This window comes from Fundulus heteroclitus, unplaced genomic scaffold (assembly GCF_011125445.2).
Source record: "Fundulus heteroclitus isolate FHET01 unplaced genomic scaffold, MU-UCD_Fhet_4.1 scaffold_61, whole genome shotgun sequence".
NCBI classification, from domain to species: Eukaryota; Metazoa; Chordata; class Actinopteri; order Cyprinodontiformes; family Fundulidae; genus Fundulus; species Fundulus heteroclitus.
This window is the reverse complement of record NW_023397044.1, coordinates 782,064-795,896: the sequence shown is the minus strand read 5'-3', so window position 1 is coordinate 795,896 and position 13,833 is coordinate 782,064. Positions and strand designations below refer to the sequence as shown.

At 44.8% G+C, this 13,833-nt stretch overlaps 1 long non-coding RNA gene across 1 annotated transcript in view; it reads left to right on the top strand.

The window, feature by feature from the left end:
• Positions 1-434, top strand: part of LOC118561339 — a 945-nt gene extending 511 nt beyond the window's left edge. The window contains exons 2-3 of the long non-coding RNA XR_004929970.1: positions 114-226; positions 400-434. This is a non-coding gene — a long non-coding RNA (uncharacterized LOC118561339). The remainder of the gene's footprint in view (positions 1-113; positions 227-399) is intronic.
• The last annotated feature ends 13,399 nt before the right edge of the window (positions 435-13,833 follow it).

Genomic DNA, 13,833 nt, shown 5'->3' with positions numbered 1-13,833 from the left:
TTCTATGATATGGCTATCCATATAAGCTCTCTTTGTAAATAGTAAAGTAATATTTTTACCTTTTACATTTTAAAATCAACTGTAATATGCTATGTCATTTCATTTCCTAACAGACAGGAATCTGTTCTGAATAAAAAGGCATCCGCAAAGGCTAGGCTGGCTAAGTTCAGAGAGAAAATCTACAGCAATCCTGAGCTACTTGAGGAGTACAGACGGACAGAGAGAGGTTCGGGGTGACAGGGAGATAATAGGGACACACACACACACACACACACACACACCCATGCGCTCACACATGGAAACACAATGAAGTCCAAATATAAATAACAATGGTTGTGCACATAACTTTCATTTGTGTAATGACTGTTCAGTAACACAAATCTTGGGTTCTTCTTTCAGGTATCACAAACGTAAGGAGAGTGGTAAAGTGAAGACTGTCAAGGACCTTACGAAAAGAGAGCATGAGAAAAAAAACCTCAAGTGGAGACAATATTCAGCGCAAAGCTACAAGAACAAAAATCAAACCCAATGTGTTCTCAATTTCACTCCAGATTCTTCTGTGAGTGAATTAAGTGATTCTTCAGCAATAGCTGAAGTAAATAAGCCAACACCTGAGGATCACGTATCAATACAAGACGATGTACCAACACCACCACTGCAGTCATCAACCCCAAAGGGAAGCACAATCAGAAAGAAATCAAAAGTTATCAACAGATTGAGGACCAAACTGAGACAGGCAGAAGAGGAATTGAAAAAAAAACAGAAAAGAAATGCAGAATCTCAACAAGAAATTTAGGAGAGTTCAAGCACAAAGGGTGACTGTGACCAAGCAGATTGCCACGACCACAAAAAAAAAAAAAAAAAAAAGTCAGGCAGCAGAAAGGTGGCATTTCGCTCAACAAGAGGAAAGGCCTGTTGAAAATGGTACATTCTTTCCTCCATAGGGATGATGTATCTACTGTGGTCAACGGAAAATCTGGGGAGATCCGGCGGAGAGGAGTGATCCATAGGAAAAGGCACTTGTGTGACACAATGGCTAACCTGCACAAGAAGTTTTGTGGTAAAAACCTGCATCAAAATGTGTCTAATGCACATTTCTTTAAGCTTAGACCGTTTTGGATTGTCAGGCCAAAAGTTGCTGACAGGGATACATGTGCATGCAAGCTGCATGAAAATTTCCATTTCAAAATAAAAAAGTTACACCAGCTTGGAGTTTTGGAATCATCATGAGCAGGTGATGTCGTACAGTCAGTTGTGTGCAACACCAACAACATTGACTGTATGTACAATCTTTGTGAGGCCTGCAAAGACAGAGTGATTCCAACAGCACTTGATGTGGAGAACAAGGGCAACATAATCACCTGGCAGGAGTGGGTGACAAGGTCTATCACAGTGGAGAGGACTAGGAAAGCTGCAACCAGGGAGAAAGAAGTGAAGAATACCGCACTTGAAACCCGAAGTACTTCCATTGAGAGGTTGGTAGCTCTTACCATGAAACAGCTCCCCAACTTTGCCGCACATATCTTCAACATCAGGCACCAGTTTTCCGCTCTCAAGACGATGAAGGATAGCATCCATGATGATGATGTGATGGTCCATATCAATTACAGCGAAAATTGGAGCTGCAAGTATGCGCGGGAAGTGAAGGATACCCATTTCGGAGGTGGGAACCAGCAGGTAACCCTCCACACTGGTGTGTTCTACAACAGTAAAGGCAGGGTGGAAGCCTTTGCATCATTGTCTGCCAGCCTCCAGCACAATGCAACAGCAACATGGGCCTACATGGAACCTGTTTTGAGGTACATCCGCCAACAACACCCCAATGTATGCAACATACATTTTGTTTCTGATGGCCCAACATCCCAATACAGAAACAGAAATTCATTCTTCTTGGCCTCCACTGTACCATTCCTCCATGGATTTAAATACGTGACATGGAACTTCACAGAGGCGTCTCATGGTAAAGGAGCCCCAGATGGCGTGGGGGCAGCCTTAAAAAACCTGGCAGACCGAATAGTGGCATACGGCCAAAGCATCCCAGATGCAGATACTCTGTTTCAGCAGCTGACCCTGAAGTCCTCGGTAACTCTATTCCAGGTGTGTGTGTGTAACTATGTTCTAGGCTATATTGCACATTGTAGATTGTTTGGTTGAACACCATTTCAATCTTCTGTGAAATGCCTGTGACTTAAGAAACTGATAATGAAGTTCACTGTGACTGACAGGTGTCTGAGGACAAAATTAAAGAGAGGGGTGAATTGCTTCCTCCACACCTTAAGCCAGTCCCAGGGACAATGAAAATCCACCAAGTAGGTCAAAATTAATATATTTAAGTGCTCACATAAGTCACACTAGCCACATAGTGTAAGTTAGTACATTCAAGATATCATTATGTTGCCATCCTAATCACATTTCCATAAATTAGTAAATCAGTAGATAAATTACTAAAACTGTTTTTGTTAATCTATACAACAGCTGATGTCCACCACTCCTGGGGTAGTTCACACAAGGGAAGTGTCATGTTTCTGTCAGAAAAATTGTGAGTGCTTCTCTCCATCACGCCATGCATTTGCGGAGGAAGACGACGTTTCCACAAAGCCACCAGAGGCTTCCATAGAGGTTGGCCAGTGGGTCCTTGTGGAATACGTTGCAGATCTGTTCCCCGGTGTAGTTACACAGGTAAAAAAATATTTCATGGCATTACTTTCAGGTGAAACTACATTGTCAGGCTTGTTTAGTCGCCAAGTTTAAAATGAGTGCTGGAGAGGCAAGTTGATGGCACTCTCTTAAAATTATTTTTTCTAAAATATAGATTGCAGATGACCAGTATGAGGTGGACACTATGCGCTGGGGAAAACCGATTTTATGTGCCATCAATTAAGTTTTCTGGGGAAAAGGTTTGGTACTACCGCCACAACATCAAAGACCAAATTCCCGAGCCTCTGCCAGTCACTTCCTCTGCGAGGCATTTTTGTGTTTTGCCTGAAATTTGGGCTAAACACAAGCTGTGCACCTGATGCATATTGTGATGTATGAGATGAGATGAGCACAATGAGATGTTGTAATGATCATTTTGTATGTAAACATTCCATTTCGATTTATATCTACATTGATGTGTATTGTTTTCATGAATTTAGTGTTTCACAGTTGTGTAATGAGATGTATTGATTATATTGTATTTAAAAACATTCCTTTTCCATTTATTTCTACATTTATGCTTATATTTTTAATGAATTTATGTCTGAGGTACTGAGGCGCAGTATGCTGGAATGTGTTTATTAAAATACACAGTTCAAAATGGGATATTTTAATTCTTTCTGAGAATAATTTTCAACAGAAAATGCCACATTTACTTCTCTATACAAACTCTAAAGGTAAATCTCAAGAATTTGTTATATATTCCCAGCATTCACACTCTGTGTTTGTTGTGTAAAGTGTTATGGTGAATTAAGTAGGAATCTCATTACCGAAATTTTGACACTCATTTCCGAAACACCTTTCTCTTTACCGCAACACAGGTTTATTTACTTATTATTTTGCTGTTGTAAAATGTTGCTTGTAAAAAATATTCGGACTCACCTGTTCTTGTCTACATACCTTTGAATGCCTCTTTGTTGCCTCTTGTCACTCTCTGGTTTATTAGCTTTATAAATGATCCTCCAACAAAATATTCATTTTAAATTTAACGGACTTAGTTTACTTTTAATATTTCTATAAAAGCAGATTTTTTACAAAAAATGTTTTTTAAATAATCTGGTCGAAACCGAAAGCACTTAACGTTAATTAAGAATTAAAACTATAGCCAAGTGTAAAAAAGGAGAGCATATTAACATGTTTAGAGTCCTTCTTGTTCCATTTAATTAGGCAATATTTCCAGCATCAATATTAAAAGCGAGCTAATTATTCATTCCCAATTAAACTCCAGCGCTCTCATCAGACATTAAAGTTATCAAAAAACTATCCCATTATATAGCTTCACTTTATTATCAACTTTTAACTTAATCTTAGTGATGAATGAGCACTGAAATAAACCCAATAATAACCATTAGATATCATCGGTATGAATTGCTGCGGTAGATTCAAAACAGTCTAACCCTCTCACCCTAACTACCTGAACCTGCTCATCTAGCACTGTACCATTCAAAGCCACTCTGTACTGCCCACCACCGCAAGTAAATTCCCAACCAATGGGAAACGCAGTATAATGATGTATGTTTTATTACCATTTGTCGCAGATTTTTAAAAAGTTGTCAATGTTGCAAACAGGGCATGGAAGCTAAAGCCACCCCAGGAGGCATTTCCTTCCTTCTTTCTAGGCAGGTGGAAATACAAACCATGCACAGATAAACTGAGTAGAGAATAGTGGAAATGGACGAGCTAAACAGAGTAGGGTTGGTGGAACGCCGACTACTATGTAATGTCATTTTGAACATGGACTCCTAATGTCATTTTTTTCCCATAAAATCCCTAAAATTGCCATACTGGGCAATGCAGCAGAATCGGCAGCTAGTGATCAGATGCTAACTTCAGTGCAACAAATTACACCAGAAACAGATATAACTTCAAAGATTGATCTACATGAGTTGGGTCATGGTTGTCTCAGCTACACTTCAGGTGGGCGTTTCGAAGAGAACTCAGATAAATATAATAGCAATACGCCTTTATGTTTGGACAGTGCCGGCACTCCGCCCACGTGCACCGCGCACTGCATGTAGGGACCAAGTGCCTGTAGTGACACCAAACAAATCTGTGAGTTGATAAATAGAAAGCGGCTTAATTTTTATGCGTGATCAACACACATGCTTACATACTTTTTGGACCTAGTCTGCACTGTAGTTGGAACCCTATTTTGTTTTATGTTTGAGGTGTTTGCTTTTCCCGTTCCTTTAAAAGTCAAGGAGACAGCTCCACTCTGTGAATATGTGAAGGGCATGTAAAGGTTGCCTCAACTCTGTGACGGATATGTCCACTAATAGCACTCAGACTGAAATGATGGCTTCTTTGACCCCTCTTTTAAACCACCATGATGTCCAGATTTTGGACAGGGAGAACAGGGAATTTGAAAGAGGGTGAAAAAAGCCATTTTGGTCAAAAAAGAAAAGCCATCACTAAACAGAGGGGAGGATTGCGTTTCCAACTCCCCAGTATTTACAACTCGGTCCTCCAACACATTCCAAAGAGATTACAGTCTCGTCATGATTCAGGTGACCAGGTACTGTACTCACACCAAGCAATAGCTTCTGACAACCCAGGACAGTGACAGATGGGTCACTGATTTGCATCTGACTTGCGCCTTGGAGGCGCCTTGGAGGCGCCTTGGAGGACGGCATCCATTCCCTTAAAAACAGCAGCAGGTAAAAACTGCAAGTTGCTCAAGCCCCAGCCACCAGAATTGACAAAGACTCCTGAATAGGTGGCGAAATGGTTTCAGAAAGAACTGATTGACAGTCCAGTTGTCTCAGAATTAAGCCTGTTTGCTGTGATTTTTGTCTATTCCTATGTATGTAATGTTTATCTGTTCATGTACAGCACTTTGAATCTTCTTGTTACTGAAAAGTGCTAAATAAATAAACTTGCCTTTACGGGGAAGGAGCTATAAGGTATCCCACAATCCTTTGTGTGACATGTAATCAAAATGTCCAGAGAGAAGAGAGCATGCACTTTGTAGGTAATTTTCAGAAAGCTGTAGGCCCAAATTTGACTTGCATCATCCATGTACGTTTTCGTCACGTAATGGTATTGAAGTTAAAGGCTGTCCGAAATGGGCAAAGCAGTCCGAAGCTCCTTTCCTCCCCACAATAGTATTCTTACTGCTGACCCCACCAAAGGCCAAGAAATAGGAGCTATTATTAAGGGTATTTGGATGGAGCCCCTGTACCATGTCTCTTAACCAGTGCACTCAGAGCAGCTGTGTGCCACAGCGTCCCTAAGTAGTGACTGAGAGAGAGCAAAATGGAAAGAACCTGTGGAATTTTTACTGTTAAAGATAAAAAAAAACATAAAGCACCATTTCATGTTAAATTTGAAGCAATAGCAAACTTTGATCAAATAAAAAACATTAATTATAAGTGCAAAAACAACAAAGACATGAGAAACGATCCCATGTTGAGCCTTTTAAATCTGTCCTAATTCAAAATTATTTACTGTCAACAGCAGTGTTAAACTCTGTTAATCTAAAATAACATGTAGAAGTTCTGCAGACTTTGAGGATTTTTGGTTTTGATATACTCCTGCTCATGAATCTTCCTCAGGAAAGCAAAACTATATTACACCCACTCCCCCACTTTTGCATTTTATTCATTGTACTCTCCCCCACCTTGTTTTAATCTCACTTAAAATTAGTTGTCTGTTACTTTTCACCAATTGGATAGGTAAAACCTTAGTTTAATTGCTCCTCTTACTTGTTGCCACTGTTTCCAAAACATTTAAATTTAAAAGCTATCTTGGTAATAAAGAGAAACGCATTGATAAATACTGTGTTGTTCTTTTTCTGCGGGTGTGTATGTGTGGGACGGGGGCGCCCAAATGGCCAGCTCCGCCAATGCGTTCGGGTAAGACACCAACGTTTTGCAGTTCATCTATTTTTACTGTTTTCATCAGACATTAAAGAAGCCAGCCAGATACAAATGTCCATGGAAAACAGCTGCTCCACAAATAGATTCTCTCCAATTCATCTTAAACCCAGCTGATCCCAAAAGCTGACCTTAATCAGTGTGTCTTTTGGTATTGCCTTAACTAGCTAAAATTAACACTATCAGCTTATTTAACAACGGGTACATACCTGAAAGTGACAGCACCTAAAAAAAAACATAGCCTCGTTCCTTCGGCCTTTTTATATCTTTCAATGTTTGTTGCAGATCATGCATATAACATTAACTGCAGCTATACAACTACAAACAAAGCACAAATCAAGCAACTCTTCTTCGTCTTCTTCTTCTTCTTCTTCTTCTTCTTCTTCTTCTTGGGTTTATTGACGAAACTTTCTGTGTGCATTACCGCCACCACCTGTTGAGGAGTTTAGGTCAAAACGTTAATACCTCGTGTGGGAAGAAGTGTGAGTGAATGAGCGAGCGGAAGAGAGAGAGAGCATGAGCTAAATCTGTTTGAGTGCTTTTATATATATATTTTCACTGGGTGCATGTAAATAGTGTGTATATAGTAGTGTTTTTTGCTTGTTTTGTTTGTTTTGTTTTTACCCGGCGGAAGGTCAGCATCTTTGACTGCCATGTTGGTGGGTGGGGTTTCGGGTACCTTCTCCACGCTGATACTGAGGAGTTATCAAGGAGGGAGCTGGATCTCCGTGCAGCGTGGAGGACCCGTGTTTGGCAGTGGGTGAGGTGATTGGGCACAGTGCCATCAAGTCTGCAGCCCGTATGAACGGAGCTGCAGTTCTGTTTGTGGAGAAGGTGGAGCAGGCGCACCTGTTGGTTGAGTCGGGCATCTCGGTAAACGGCTCTGTCAAGCCAGCCGCTACTTCGAAAGCCAGCCTGAGGCCACTTTTCACAATAAAAGCTAAATATTATGACGGGTATCAACCTTTTTGATACATATATCGACTTCCGTTTGTTGATATAATTTTTACTGCTTTATGTAATATTTTTTATTATTCAGGTCTGCTGGTGAATATGGAAATATATTTTTTTGGCACTCTCATTAGCCTCAGTAACAACAAAAAAATTTTTTTACCAGGTGACTACTTTAACTTACAGATGACAGATGATCTCCAGATGTTACTCATCAAAGTCCATCTACATTTTGTGGAATTTCAAAATAAAAGCCCTCCAAAATTTCTACGTCGTCACTTTGACCTATAGCCCGTGGGCCAGAATCTGTAGGATGACTTTTCATATGAACTGTCAGGGGGCAACTTTTTTCCACCGGGATAAGTTGCTACAAAAAGCAGTGATCTCAAAACACCAATGTTCCCACGTTTTAACTTGCACATTGATAAGTTAAAGCCGATAAAAAATCTAAACTGTTGCGCTCCGGTCCAAGAGGTCATGTGATTCGATTTTTGCTGCTCAGCCAATCAGATCGCTGTATTGTCAGCTGAGCGAGTTCAACGAGTTCATCATGGCTGCGCCCTTAATGGGTTGTAAACATTTGTTTCCAGACGAAGAAAGCCCAATAATAGCATTTTCTGGCGCCAATTGGCAAAGATCTTTACGGCAAGGAAAAAGAAATAGCCCAGACCATCCATTAATTTTCTAACGCGCTTATCACTACTGGGATCGTGAGGGGTGCCGGTGTCCATCTCCAGCTGTCAATGGGCGAGAGGCGGGGTACAACCTGGACAGGTCGCCAGTTCATCGCAGGGCAGAAATAGCCCAGTCTTTTGCCCAATTTACTGTGATATCACTGCTATGTGTAGCAACTTATCCAAGTGCAAGAAAGTTGCCCCCTGACAGTTCACACGAAACTTCTTAAGGAGACGTCCTACAGATTCAGGCCCACGGACTATAAGTTTCTGTCAATGTAGCTGTTAAACCTTACATTTTCAGCGAATCATTTTGATTCAGCTAGGCAATAGAACGCCTCCAGATAAGTCTCAACAAATTTCATGCACGTCTGATGTGGAATTTCAAAATAAAAGCCCCTAAATATATATATACATGTATGTATATATATATACTGGGTGCGATTTGCTGGGGGGGATCCCCCCCCCCCTGGTTGTGATGTCCCCCCCTCTGGTCAATCATGTTTTATTCCTGGGGGGGATACATTCCTCTAGGGCTGGGCGATAATTCAATTCAATAACAATATATATCGATCGATAGACGTGTGGCGCGATAGGAAAAAATAGGGTACATAAAAACTTCGATAGACAGTTTTACTTCCTTGCTACAGTCGGCACGCCGTCACTAAGCTCCGCCCTCTCAAACCACAACACAGAGCATGTGAACATGTTGCAGCAAGGAGCGGCGGAGGAAACAGTCCCAAAACGGGGTTTTACTAGTTCGCCAGCCTGATAGAAATAAACCACAGTGATTTGTAAAACTTGCAAGGAACCAGTAAAAGCAGAGTCTGGTAACACAACCCACCAGTATTCATCAAGTAAGCCGCTCACACCCGCAGCAGCGTGAGCTGTGCAGCCCAGTGCGGCTCCGCGTCGTCGGAATTTTCTGGAACTTCTTCCAAAACAAAGCGTCCAAGCGGCATAAGGACATAACGCATGCAGTAACATGCTTCATAGTGATGGATATATCTGCTGTTCTCTGCAGCTGAAAAACCTGCCACTCTTGATCCGCGGTATAAAGTTCCGGGACGCAAGTTTTTCTCTAACAGCGCTCCCTAAATTGTGCAACACGCCACAACCTCTGACCTCAGCCCTGCATCAGCCTCTCAATTATGAAACCTGAGAAGTAGTGTAACCGAGCGTTCTAGGTTCGTGGATACGGTGCGGCCAGCTATATGTATTTATAGATATATCTGGATCATGTAAACAACAGACGGAATAGTGTGTTCAGCGGTAACCCCGCTTCTCCTCACTTTATTCTTCTTCTTCAGCAAAAACAAAACAACAACACTCACGTGCTCCCCCTGCCGTACAACCCAGCGAACTCTCGCTCTCCGGCAACTAGAAGGGACACACTTTCTTTTCCATTTAAACATATAACAGTCTGTTACACACGTCCCCCCCTCAACAAGAGACGTCCCCGTCTCACCAAAAAAAAAAACAGGGACCCAGCAAACTACATCCCCAAAACACAGGGGAAGAGAAAAAAAATAAATAAATAAATAAAAAAAAATTAAATATAAATATTCATATAAACATCACCCGGAATCCAACTCTTCCAGACAGTGGTAACACAAGATTCAAACCTTATCAAACATTCAGATAACACCTTTGAAATCACAAAAATGAGAAAAACAGCCTGAAACAGACTTTTTTTTTTTTTTTTTTTTTTTTTTTTTTTTTTTTACAAAAACTAGACCCTCAAAACCTGACAAAGTCCTGCAGATAGGACGGAGGTCGTACCACTCGCCCTCTGCGAGACTGCCCTACCTGGAACTCTGGTAAGTTCCCCCATGGTCCATTGTCCATCTCACCAGTCTGAGGCTGATCCCCGTGCTGGGGAAGCGAAGACTCGACCCCAAGAGGAGACATCACAGCAGCCGGGGTCGGAACGGTCTGTGCTGGCAATGGCAGAGTGTATGGCTTCAGTCTATCATGATGAACCACCTGGGCTCGCTCCATCGGGTCGAGGGCATTGACGATGCGATACGTTAGTGCAGCCTCTCCACCAGAAACCAGCACTTGCACGACCCGATATGGACCCTTCCAGTGCGGTGCCAGCTTCATACGGCTTTCTGGGGGGTTGTTAATCCACACCAGCGCACCTACCATATAGGGACGGTGGCAGCTACCCTGATCATAGTACAGCTTCTGTCTTTCATGAGCTTCAGCAGAGTTAAGCCTGGCTGTGCTGAATGCTGACTCCAGCCGCTCTGCAATGATGGAAGCATAATCCATCAGAGATCCAGTGCCCCAGGGGTCAGGAGCACTAGCAGGCACTAGCACATCTGCAGGAACTCGAGCCTCACGTCCGTGCATGAGGTAAAATGGGGTAAACCGGGTGCTTGCATGCATAGAGGTGTTATATGCAAAAGCAACATGCTTCACATAGGTGTCCCACTCACCGCCATGAGAAAGCAACAGCTTGGCCAGCTGATCAATCAAAGTCCGGTTATGGCGCTCCACCATGCCATCTGATTTGGGGTTATAGGCAGTGGTACGGGTTTTCTTAATCCCCAGCCGCTGGCAGAGGATCTGGATCACTTCTGCCTCGAACTGACGGCCCTGATCACTATGCAGGATTTCTGGGACCCCATGCACCAATACATAATCCTCAAAAAGGCATTGTGCAACTGAATGGGCTGTCTGGTTAGGCAAAGCATACAGGGAAACAAACTTAGTGAAATAATCCTCTACCACTAAAATATATCTGTTCCCTCGAGATGTCATGGGCAGCTCCAGGATATCTGCAGCCACTCGCTGCAGAGGACGGCATACCTGGGCCCCTCCCATAGGAGCCTTTGGCCCAGGGACTGGGCTCCTGCGAGTCTGACAGGCCCTACATTGTTCACACCAATGCCTTATGTCCCTCAACATGAAGGGCCAGTAGCAGGACTGTCTGGCCTTTTCCCACACACGTTCTGCGGAGAAGTGTGCAGCAGCTGGCCCCCCATGCAACTGTTGAAGGAGCTCCGGCACCATGGATGCAGGGACAACGGTCTGAATTCGCTTCTGTCCCGTGGTGTCAGTGACCGCTGTGCGGCACAACAACCCCTCAATCACAGACAGACGATGAAACTCAGTCCACAACTTCCTCAAGCCAGCAGAGGAATCCCGGGGGAGTTTACGAGGCCGTCGCACCCTGCCCTGCTCCAACCATGTTAACACAGTACTAATGTCTGGGTCCTCACGCTGCAGTGACTGCAATTCAGCTCTACTATCACAAAGTGAATAGACCAGAACTGACTCTGTTTCCACATTTGCAGCTGGAGAGTGGTCAGACGTCTCCACTGAGGCCACAGTAACAGGTCCCGTTACAGGAGCATTTGACCCGACAGGGTCAGGGGACACAGGCCGACGGGACAGAGCATCCGCGTTCTTGTGGCGTGCTCCGTCCCTGTGTACCATGACCCAATCAAAGGGATCCAACTCCAGCACCCACCTACTCCTGCGTCCAGTAGGGTCACTATCAATCGCCATGCGCCTAAGGCCCAGCAGAGGGCGGTGGTCCGTGATGATGGAGAACGCAGACGCCCCCCACATAATGTTTGAACTCACGCACAGCCCACACCACGGCCCATAACTCTCTATCGAAGGTGGACCATCTTTTCTGTGTGTGTGTGAGAGCCTGGCTGGCGTAGGCTATCACCTTCTCACAACCCTCTTCGTCCTGTGCCAGCACTGCCCCAACAGAGTCTTTAGAGGCGTCTGTGTACACCTTGAAAGGGAGTGCAAAGTTGGGCAGCGTCACCACCGGAGAGGATGTGAGCACCTGTTTGAGGTAGGTGAACGCAGCCTCACACTCAGCCGACCACTCAAAGGGCACATTCTTCTCAGCCAGCCGATTCAGTGGTGCCGCGTGTTGGGAGAAATTACACACAAATCTCCTGTAATAGGAGCATAGGCCCACAAAGGCCCTGACCTCTGAAGGGGTGCGTGGAGTTGGCCATGTCTTCACCTTGTCAGTGTTCCGTGGGTCAGGTCGGAGACCATCCCTGGAAACAACATGGCCCAGGAAAACGACATGGTCCCTGGCAAAGTAGCACTTTTTGGGATTCAGCCTCAGACCCGCTCGCTGGATCCTGGACAGGACTTCATCTAAATGAATGAGATGTTCAGTGAATGTACGGCTGTAAATCAGAATATCATCTAAATACACCATACAAATATGCCATGGCAGGCCCCTGAGGATAAGCTCCATCATGCGTTGGAACGTGGCTGGCGAATTGGTCAGACCCATAGGCATAGCCCGCCACTGATACAGGCCCCGTCCAGTCGTGAAAGCTGTCTTCTCACGATCCTCTTCAGCCACTTCCACCTGCCAGTAGCCATTTGAAAAGTCAAGTGTGCTGAACCAGGCTGAGCCAGCTAGAGCGTCCAGGCTATCATCCACTCGTGGGAGGGGGTGTGAGTCTTTGATCGTCACTGCATTCAAGCGACGATAATCGATGCAGAACCTCCACTGCCCCCCTTTCTTTCTCACCAGCACCACTGGAGAAGCCCAGGGGCTACAACTCTCTTCCACAACGCCGTCCGCCAGCAGTTCAGCCACTTGGCGTTCGATCTCCGTCCGTTTCTCGGGTGATGCACGATAAGCACGCTGCTTCACTGGAGGCGAGTCTCCAGTTCGAATATGGTGTTTGATCAGCGTGCACTTGCCAGTGTTCCGGCCATCCAAGTTGAACACATCAGCGAACCTCCGGAGCAGTTCAGCCAGCCTGGCCCTTTGCTCAGCCGTAACAGGAGACTCCTCCAGGGAGACGGGGCTCACTGCGGCTGGCGGCACAGTTGGATGGTCGTCCGCAACAGGAGGTGGCACAAAGATGTCTTCCTCTTTGACGGGGTAAAACTCCCCCAAGTGTAGTCCCCGTTTGAGTTCGACTGCCTCCCCTGTAGGATTGAGGATGCGGGCTGAGGTCACACCGTTTCTCACACTGTTCACTGTACGAGCGACCACAAGTCCTGTCGTATCCGGAATGTTAGGCTCCAGGTATCCCTCGAAGTCTGCAGCAGGCCGACCGGTTCCAGCAGGAGTGAGAATATTCACCGGTACCAGGGCCTCACTCAATGGGGGAATGGTCCAGACATCAGCAAGGGACACGTTACAACAACTAGGGATTAACTCACCACCTTGAAGCAGGGGGACTGAAACATCCCATAATTGTAACACACCTCGCCCCAAGTCCAACAACGCACAGTTCGGAGCCAGGAAGTCCAGTCCTAGCAGGACACACTGGGTGGATTCCCTTAGTACATGGAAGGTGTGCTGCCAGTAGGTCGGACCCAGGCGGAAGGTGATTTCACAGGTACCGAGTGTATCCAACATTTGTCCATTGATTGCCCGAGAGTCAATATAGTTCCTTTTCAGGGGCCTATTTCGCAAGGCAGGGACTGACATACGGAAGTCCGCACTGATCAGTGACACCGACGCCCCTGAGTCCACTAACATGGGAACCTCTGTGCCTTCGACCACACCCCTGACGAAGGAAGTCGGGGTGGCCGTTACAGTCCAAATGAGCCATTACATTGGAGAAGTCATTGTTCAAGGGGCCCCTTATAGAACTGGCTGGCATTTGGGCCTCAATGCCAGCTATTGG